This window comes from Ailuropoda melanoleuca, chromosome X (assembly GCF_002007445.2).
Source record: "Ailuropoda melanoleuca isolate Jingjing chromosome X, ASM200744v2, whole genome shotgun sequence".
In the NCBI taxonomy this organism is placed as follows: domain Eukaryota; kingdom Metazoa; phylum Chordata; class Mammalia; order Carnivora; family Ursidae; genus Ailuropoda; species Ailuropoda melanoleuca.
This window is the reverse complement of record NC_048238.1, coordinates 54,305,703-54,315,349: the sequence shown is the minus strand read 5'-3', so window position 1 is coordinate 54,315,349 and position 9,647 is coordinate 54,305,703. Positions and strand designations below refer to the sequence as shown.

Here is a 9,647-nt window from a genome sequence, read left to right as displayed (position 1 = left end):
TACAGCAGAGGGTAGTTTTGACCTTCAAGGTGCTTACATGCAGCTGTGGCCCTTTCTGTTAGTTTATGTTCCTATCCTCTCCTACTTTGCATTACTGCAGAGGATACTTGGGACTGTTAGCATGCCTAATTGCTGCTACAATCCCTTCTGTTAGTCTAGGATTGCATCCCATTCCACACCGTTTACATTACCACAGAGGGTACAAGGGATTGTTAATGTGCTTAAATGCAGCTAAGATCTCTTCTGTTAACCTAGGACCTGGTCCCCACCTAACTCTGTTTGCATTATTGCAGAGGGTACTTGGGACTGTTAATGTCCTTTAATGAAGCTGTGGTCACTTCTGTTAGACTAGGATCCCATCCCTACCTACTCCCTTTGCATTATCATGGAGCATACGTGGAACTGTTAATGTGCTTAAATGAAGCCATGGTCCCTCAAGTTAGTGTAGGATTCCATCCTCTTCAACTCCCTGTGCATTACAGCAGAGGGTAATTGGGATCTTTCAGGTCCTCAGAGGCAGTTATGGTGCCTTCTGTTAGTCTAGGATCCCATCCCCTCCTACTTCTTTTGCATTTCTGCAGAGGATACTTGGGACTGTTAATGTGCCTAATTGCTGCTATAGTCCCTTCTGTTTGTCTAGGATTCCATCCCCTCTTACAGGGTTTGCATTACCACTGAGGGTGTGAGGGACTGTTAATGTGCTCTAATGCAGCTATGGTCCCTTCTTTTAGACTAGGATCCCATCCCTACCTACTCCCTTTGCATTATCATGGAGCGTATATGGGACTGTTAATGTGCTTAAATGAATCCCCTTCAACTCTGTGCATTATGGCAGAGGGTAGTTGGGATCTTCAAGGTCCTCAGAGGCAGCTATGGTGCCTTCTGTTAGTCTAGGATCCCATCCCCATCTAACTTGCTTTGCATTACAAAGAGGGTACTTGAGACCTTTAAGGCGCTTAAAAGCAGCTGTGTACCCTTCTGTTTATGTTTCCATCTTCTCCTATTTTGCATTACTGCAGAGGATGCTTGGGACTGTTAATGTGCCTAATTGCTGCTATAGTCCCTTCTCTTTGTCTGTAATCCCATCCCCCCCTAAACCATTTGCATTGCTACAGAAGGTAAAAAGGACAATTAAGTGTTGAAATGCAGCTACTGTCTCTTCTGTTAATCTAGCATCCTTTCCTCTTACTGGGTTTCCATTGCCACAGTAGGTATAAGGGACCGTTAATGTGCCTAACTGCCACTATGGTCCCTTCTGTTTTTCTGGGATCCTGTCCCCTCCTACAGGGTTTGCAATATCACAAAAAGTACAAGGGACTGTTAATGTACTTAAAGGCAGCTAAGGTCTCTTCTGTTAACCTAGGATTCCATCCCCACCTAATGCCATTTGCATAATTGCAGAGGGTACTTGCGACTGTTAATGTGCTTACATGCAGCTATGATCCCTTATGTTAATGTAAGATTCCATTCTCTCTAATTTCCTATGCATTACAGCAGAGGGTAGTTGGGACCTTTAAGGTTCTTAAACACAGCTGTTGTGCCTTCTGAGAGCCTAGGATCCCATCCCCACCTAACTCCCTTTGCATTACAGCAGAGGGTACTTGAGACCTTTAAGGTGCTTAAGTGCCGCTATGGCCCCTCCTGTTTTACATCCTCTCCTACCTTGCATTACTGCAGAGGATACTTGGGACTGTTAATGTGCCTACTTGCCACTGTAGTCCTGTTTGTCCAGGATCCCATCCCTTCCTACAGGGTTTGCATTAAACACCAGTGGTGCGAGGAACTGTTAATGTGCTTAAATGTACTTATGGTCCCTTCTGTTAGACTAGGATTCCATCCCCACCTATTCTCTTTGCGTTATCATGGAGGGTACATGGGACTGTTAATGTTGCTTAAATGCAGCTACAGCCCATATGTTAGTGTAGGGATTTCATCCTCTCTAACTCTCTATGTATTACAGCAGAGGGTGGTTGAGATCTTCAAGGTCCTCAAAGGCAGCTATGGTGCCTTCTGTTAGTCTAGGATCCCATTCCCACCTAACTTCCTTTGCATTACAAAGAGGTACTTGAGACCTTTAAGGTGCTTAAAGGCAGCTGTGTACCCTTCTGTTTATGTTTCCATCCTCTCCTATTTTGCATTACTGCAGAGGATACTTGGGACTGTTAATGTGCCTAATTGCTGCTATAGTCCTTTCTGTTTGTCTAGGATCCCATCCCCTCTTACAGGGTTTGCAGTACCACTGAGGGTGTGAGGGACTGTTAATGTGCTCTAATGCAGCTATGGTCCCTTCTTTTAGACTAGGATCCCATCCCTACCTACTCCCTTTGCATTCTATGGTGCCTTCTGTTAGTCTAGGATCCCATCCCCTCCTACTTCCTTTGCATTACTGCATTATGGCAGAGGGTAGTTGGGATCTTCAAGGTCCTCAGAGGCAGCTATGGTGCCTTCTGTTAGTCTAGGATCCCATCCCCTCCTACTTCCTTTGCATTACTGCAGAGGATACTTGGGACTGTTAATTGCCACCAGAGTCCCTTTAGTTTGTCTAGGATCCCATCCATTGCATTACAGAGTTTACATGAGACTGTTAATTGTGCTTAAATGCAGCTGTGGTCCCTTATGTTAAGGTAGAATCCTATCCCCACCTAACTTCTTTTGCATCATACATATTGTATATGAGTCTCTTATATGCTTAAATGAAGCCTTGTCCCTTATGTTAATGTAGGATTCCTATGCATTACAGCAGAGGGGACTTGGCACCTAAAGGTCCTTAAATGTAGCTGTGGTGCCTTCTGTCAGTCTAGGATCCCATTCCCCTTTTACTCCCTTTACATTACATGGCAGGGCATTTGGGACTGTTCATGTGCTTAATTGCAGTTACAGTCCCTTCTGTTAATCTAGCTTCCCATGCCCTCCTGCTTTGCATCACAGCAGAGAATACTTGAGACCTTTAAGGTGTTTGATTGCAGCTATGGTCCCTTCTGTTAGTCTAGGATCTCACATCCTTTAACTTCCTTTGTATTCCCTGGGATTGTCTTTGGGACTGTAAAATTGCTTAGTTGCAGCTGTGGTCCCTTTTCTTAGTCTAGGGTCCCATCCCTTCCTACTCACTTTGTATTACCTGGAAGTGGATTTGGGACTATTGTGCTTATTTGCGACTGTGGTCCCTTTTGTTAGTCTGGGGTCCCATGTGTTGCAACTCCTGCACACAGCAGGGACTACTTGGGACTATTAATATGTTTAATTTTAGCTGTGGTCCCTTCCAGTAGTCTAGGATCCCATCTTCTCCTACACCTTTGTATTACCTGGTAGCATTTGGGACTAAAAAGTACTTAATTGCACCTGTGGTCCCTTTTGTTGTTATAGGATCCCAGTGTTCTCCAACTCTCTTTGTATTACAGCATAGGGCATTAGCCTGTTAACAGGCTTAACTGTACCCGGTCATGGGTACTAAGGAGGGCCCGTATTGCATGGAGCACTGGGTATTATAAGCAAACAATGAATCATGGAACACTACATCAAAAACTAATGATGTACTGTATGGTGACTAACATAACGTAATAATAAAAAAAGGCTTAACTGTAGTGGTGGTTCCTTCTGTTACTCTAGTGTAAGCCCTCCAACTGCCTTTGTGTTACCTGGGAGTGTATTTGGGATCGTTAAATTGCTTAATTGCAGCTGTTGTCTCTTCTATTAGTATAGTTTTCCATGCCCTTCTATGCAATTTACATTACAACAAGAGGGTCCTTGGGATTGTTAATTGCTGCTGTTGTACTTTCTCTAATTCCTGGGATCCCATCTTCTCCTACTCTGTTTACATTATCTGGGAGGATTTTTGGGACTGTTAGAAGGCACCACACAACTAAATTGACCATTTTTTGTTAGTATAGTTTCCCATGCCCTACTATTCTCTTTGCATTACAACAGATGGTACTTGGGACTGTTAAGTACTTAATTGCAGGTGTGGTCCCATCTGTTAGTCTAGGATCTCATTCCCTTCTCCTTTTACATTACTGGGAGCCGATTTGGGAATGTTAACATGCTTAATTACAGTTGTAGTCCCTTCTCTTAGTCTAGTTTCCAGTCCCTTCCAACTCCCCTTGCATTACCTAGGAACCGATTTGGGACTGTAATGTGCTGCAGCTGTGGTCCCTTCTGTTAGTCTAGCATCCCATGCCCTCTAACTCTCTGTCCATTAACAGCAGAGGATATTTGGGACTTTTAATGGGCTTAATTGCAGCCCTGGTCCCTTTTGTTAACCTGGGATCCCATGTCCTCCAACTCACTTGGCACTACCTTAGGTTGTATTTGGAACTGTTTAAACGCTCAGTTGGAGCTGTGGTCCCTTTCGTGTGTCTAGTTTCCCATTCCCTCCTACTCTTTTGCATTATAGCAGTGGGTACTTGGGGCTGTTAAAGTACTTAATTGCTGGTGTATTCACTTTTGTTGGTTTAGGATCCCATCCCCTTTCACTCCCTTTACATTACCTGGGAGGATTTGGGGGACCATTTAAGTGCTCATTTGCGCCTGTGACGCCCTTTGTTAGTCTAGGATCCGATGCCCTCTAACTCCCTTTGCTGCATTACAGCAGGTGGTATTTGGGACTGTAAATGTGCTTAAGTTAAATACAGGTGTGGTCCATTTTGCTGGTTCATGACCACCTCCTCCCTTTATCTTACCTGGGAGCAGATTTGTTACTGAAAGGTGCTTAATTGCAGCCGTGTTCCCTTCTGTTCGTTTAGGATCCTACACCTCCAACTCTCTTTGCATCACGGCAGAGAGTACTTGGGCCTGTCACATGCTCGCAGCTGTGGTACCTTCTGATTTGTAGGATCCCATGCCCACCTACTCCCTTTACATTATCTGGGAGTGTATTTGGGAAGGATACAGTGCTTAATTTTAGCAGTGGTTCCCTTTGCTGGTATATTTTTCCATGCCCTCCTGCTATTTTTGCATTATAGCAGAGGGTACTTGCGACTGTGAATGTGCTTAAATGTAGTAGTGGTCCCTTTTGTTAGTCTAGGATCCCATGCCCTCTCACTCCTTTTACATTGCCTCAGAAAGTACTTGGGACTATTAAGGTGTATCCCATTCACTCACACCCTGTTAGCGTTATAGTGGGGGGTTGCTGAAAACTAAGGCCCTCCTTTTTTTGCACTGTTAATGTGCATAATTGTATTTGTTCCTTTTTCTCTGTAGTAGATAAGATTTCACTAATTTCCCGTGTATTCAGCAGTGGATGCACTTTATTTAAGACTTTTGTATTAGGATAAAGTGAACTATGGTAATTGACCACACTGTGTCTTTCATTTAAGTCCCCTGTGCTCTCTTTGAATAATTACCTCAGTTACTTTTTTTCTGGGACTGTGTGCAGAATTCCTATGTTTATGGTCCTTCTCTTTAAACTAATTTCCCACCTTCTTTATATTACATCAGGGGATGCTTGTATCTCAAAGTTCTTTTCTTGGGACTTTTAATGTGCATGTGTCCTGTTGATAAGCTAATATCCTTACTTCTTAGTATTATACTAGGGGGTACTGACCACCTACAGTCTTTCTGTTGGACAGTTAATGTGCCAAATTGCACTGGGATCCCATCCCCATCACACCTTCTCTGTGTCAGGGGTGCTGACCAACTATGACTGCTTCTCCTGTGTGGTTTAAATGTGCGTAGTTATAGCAGTCCGTGCTCCCTTATGGTCATATAAGATCTCATTTCCTTGCCCCATATACATTATTGCAGGGGCTTCTGACTAGCCAAAATACACTCTCTTGGACTGTTAATGTGCATACTTAACATTTGCTCTTATACCTGTACACCAGGTAAGGATCTTCCCCATATTATTTATACTCCAGCAGGAGGTGCCTATTACTCAAGATTTTACTCACTAATGCAGTTAATACACACAACCTTCATTGTTTTGTACACACTCAGTTGTCCACAACTGTGCCTTTTAGTTCAGGACTTTGCACTTAACCGAAACAGAGGTGACTGACCACATTAAAGCCTTTCTCTTGGGACTGTGGATGTGTGTAGTTTCAGTTGTCCACTCTCCTTTGAGTTAACCTGGGTCTCTGACTCTTTTCAGAACCTCTAAGCCTTACTGTATGGGATACTGTCAATTTAAGGCCCCTTTCTCGAACTGTTAATGTGCATAATGACAAATTAGGATTCTTCCTTTTTACACTGCCTTTGAAGTACTACAGGGAATTCTGACCCATAAGGTCCCATTTCTTGGCCTGTTAAGAGGCATGATTGTATTTGTCTGGGTTCCTGTGAAATAGAGAAGAACACCTCTTCCCACTCCCTCTGTCTGTTGTTTATTATGCAGGGAGTGCCCCCTCTACAAGGTTGTTACACTTGAGTAGTCAAGGAACACAATTGTAATTGACCACAGCCATGCACCATGGATACTAATGTGCATAATTGCACATGGCTCATCCCATTTGAATAAGGTACTACCCTCTCAGACCTCTTTTGTAGTACCGCGGGGGTACTGATCACTAAGGCCTTTTTTTATGGCTTGTGATTATGCGTAATTGCATTTGTACATGTTCCTGTACACTAAATAAGGACACCCCTCTCTCCACTCCCTTAACCTTTTAGCAGGGAGTGCCCATTACTTTAAGATCCTTATATTTGTACAAGGTACACGGTTTTAATTAACCATACCATATCCCTTGGGCATTAACGTACATAATTGCAGCTTAGTTCATCCTACCCTGTTGTATGTCATTGCAGTATACCAGGGTTGCTGACCCCTAACTCGTCCTGTTAATGTGCATAATTGCATTTGTCCGGGTTCTTATGCACTAGATGAGGAGACATCCACCACCCCTACTTCTAAGCCTTCTAGTAGGTGGAGCCCACTGCTAAGACACTTACATTTGGACGGTTAATGTGCAGAATTGTATTTTTCCACAACCCTATCACTTCCAGAACTATTGTGTCTCCTTTGCACTGCTGCAGGGGATACTCTTCTCCCAAATTCCCTCTGGCAAACCACTAACATTCATAATTGAAATTGTCTGTTGTCCTCAGTAGACTAAAGTCCTACACCATCACCTTCCCTTGCAATACAGCAGAGCGTGCTGATGAACTAAGGCCCTCTTTTGGACTGTTATATGTGCAATTGCCTTTTTTCCTGTTTTGTGTACTGTAAGGACCCCTCCTACTTCCTAAGCATGTTTAGCAGGTAGGGTCCACTATTTAAGACTCTTTGACTTAGAAAGTTCATGTATAAAATGCAGTTTGCTAAGCATGCCTTATACTAGAACCCCTGCACCCTCTTCGCTTTGGAGTAGGGAGATGCTATTTACCTGATGCCCTTTCTTTTGGACTTTAATGTGTATAATTGCAATTGTCCTTCTTTTCTGTTGGACTAGGACTGCATCTCCTCAAACCCTCTTTGTGCATCAGGGGCATTTTAACCATAAATGAGCTCTTCTCGAGATTATTAATATACATACTTGCATTTGTTTGTGGATTTGTGCAGTGTGAAAGGATGCTCTATGCCCCTACCACTGCCTTTGGATTGCTGCTGAGGACTGCTATCATGACCTCAGCTCTTGAACAATTAATGTGCACCACTGGCAATGATGGGACCTATGTACCCCATTTGTATACATCAGGGGTACGGACTAAGGCCCCTTTCTTGGATTGTCAATGAGCAATTATCTATGTTCCCTTCTGTTAGATTTAGGATAACATTCCCTTAAATCTCCTTTGCGTTACTATAGGGGTTGCTGACCACACAAAACTTCTCCTGGGACTGTTAATTGGGCACAATGGCAATTGGCAATGAGTTTTTCCTCCCTGGCCTTGTTAGGCAAACACTCCCAACCTTGTTAGGCAAATAATCCCACCCCAATTTTGCATGACATAATTAAATATAAACATTGCAGTATGCTGTGAACTTGTCCGTCCAATAGCAACCCATACTCCCTCTCCTTTTGTATTGCTCCTATGTATAAAATTCCAAGTAGTCATGGTCTTCCCCTTATCCTCCCTCTTCTCACACTGTGCTCACCCTCTGACCCTTCTGTGGACCTTTGTCACAGTTTCAGGTGTTCGTGTATTCAGCCATTAAATAAGATCCCCCCCCCGCTCCCCTTTTGCATTATTGCTGGGGAATGTTGACTGGGCAAGGCCCTTTCTCTTGGACTTAAAACATTAACAATCCCTGATGTCATTGCCTTGCCCACTTTATATGGCTGTAATGCCTCAGTTGCACTTTTCTTAGTTCCACCCATCAGACATGGACCCCTCCACTTCCTTGCATTGCATTGCTGACACCCAGACTCCCTTCTGTGTTATTAACACAGTACTGATTGTCCCATTTTTTAGCTTATCAGCCCCAAATTTTCCTACCACTTTGATGTTGTGTGCAGTGTTGACTACCAAAAGCAGACCTGAATTAGGTGGATGGGCCTTCACTCCTTTTTCTGCATTTGTTAATGATCCAGTTCCAGTTGTGACGTTCTGGGACAGGAACCATCCCTGCCCACCTCTGTTACTGCTTTACTGAGCAAAATGCTCAAGGCAAGTCAGTCTTAGAAAGCTGGATTGCCACCCTTTATTATGGGTTTTCAATATAAGTATCAGTTGAAAATTGTCTCCCCAGGAAGAAAGGTTAGCACCATCTGTGCATTCTTCCTTCCAGAGCAGATTGCCTGGCCAAGAATCTCTCTTCCCTCTTGTTTATTGCTTGTACGGTGCCGGTTGCCAGGATACAATTAAAAAAAACCCCACAAAAAAAACGCTGTTTGCAAGATGGAATTGTAAACCTGGTCAATTAATTTTTGAAATCCCAAAACCCTTTTATACCATGTACCTGATGACCAGTGTCTCTCATTTTACTATGGGTGGTGGGTCTGTGGATAGACCACTGTGAATCTTGCTATTTTAGTATTCCCAAGAGTTCTAGAGTGGAATTCTAAGACAGATATCTTTGGGCTCTACCACCATTTTAAGACCATTCTTTATTCGGGCTTTACCACCATTCACTTTTAGAAAAACTACCTAAACTTTCTAATCCTTAAATTTCTTCATCTTGGATCATCAACCACCCCCTACTTATTTCAAGAAGATTGCTGTAAATGAATGAACTGAGAGAACATATGCTGAGGCACTTTTGAAAACCATAGTTCACCTTACTTGATTAATCTGTTCCATAAACGAAATGCACCCTGTTTAATTCTGCTAATTTACAGTAGCCTGAAGCACTACACTGAAATGATGGGAAATGATGGGACCGATTTCCCTGTTTTATATTAAAGGAGAAATAAGCCAAGATCTAATCATTCTTCTGGACATAAATTTCATCAGTGAGATAGCTTCCTGGTAAAATGAATAATATCCTAGCCTCTAGTGTGCAGGGTGTGGCAGAGAAGTGTCTAACATGGAACTGCTGAAGCAAATAACTAGGCATCACAGCAGCAGTTCTTTGTAATCACTGAAAAAGGATACTATTCCTCTGACAAGGATGTCAAAAGAACGGCCCAGCTCAGGGTGCAGTATGCACTACTAGTTCCTTGGACAGCTGTAAGAAGAGTCTCTGGCTCTTTAGAATACTGTAAGTACTACTTTGTAGCTGTTAAGTAATCTTTTCCCTGTTCTTTTTCTTTCTCTTAAATGCTACCTGTAGAAAA

The 9,647-nt window shown here is 43.0% G+C and overlaps 2 long non-coding RNA genes across 6 annotated transcripts in view; one reads left to right on the top strand and one right to left on the bottom strand.

Moving 5' to 3' along the window:
• Nucleotides 1-747: 747 nt before the first annotated feature.
• LOC117797514 lies at nt 748-2,526 on the bottom strand. Its single transcript, XR_004622528.1, has 3 exons — nt 2,388-2,526; nt 2,316-2,318; nt 748-819 (listed from the first exon to the last, which is right to left on the bottom strand). It is a non-coding gene; the product is annotated as an uncharacterized LOC117797514 (long non-coding RNA).
• LOC105234730 overlaps nt 2,393-9,647 on the top strand; it is a 27,130-nt gene continuing 19,875 nt past the window's right edge. For all 5 annotated transcript variants that reach the window (XR_002141522.2, XR_004622526.1, XR_853258.3 and 2 more), the window contains exon 1: nt 2,393-9,571. This is a non-coding gene — a long non-coding RNA (uncharacterized LOC105234730). The remainder of the gene's footprint in view (nt 9,572-9,647) is intronic.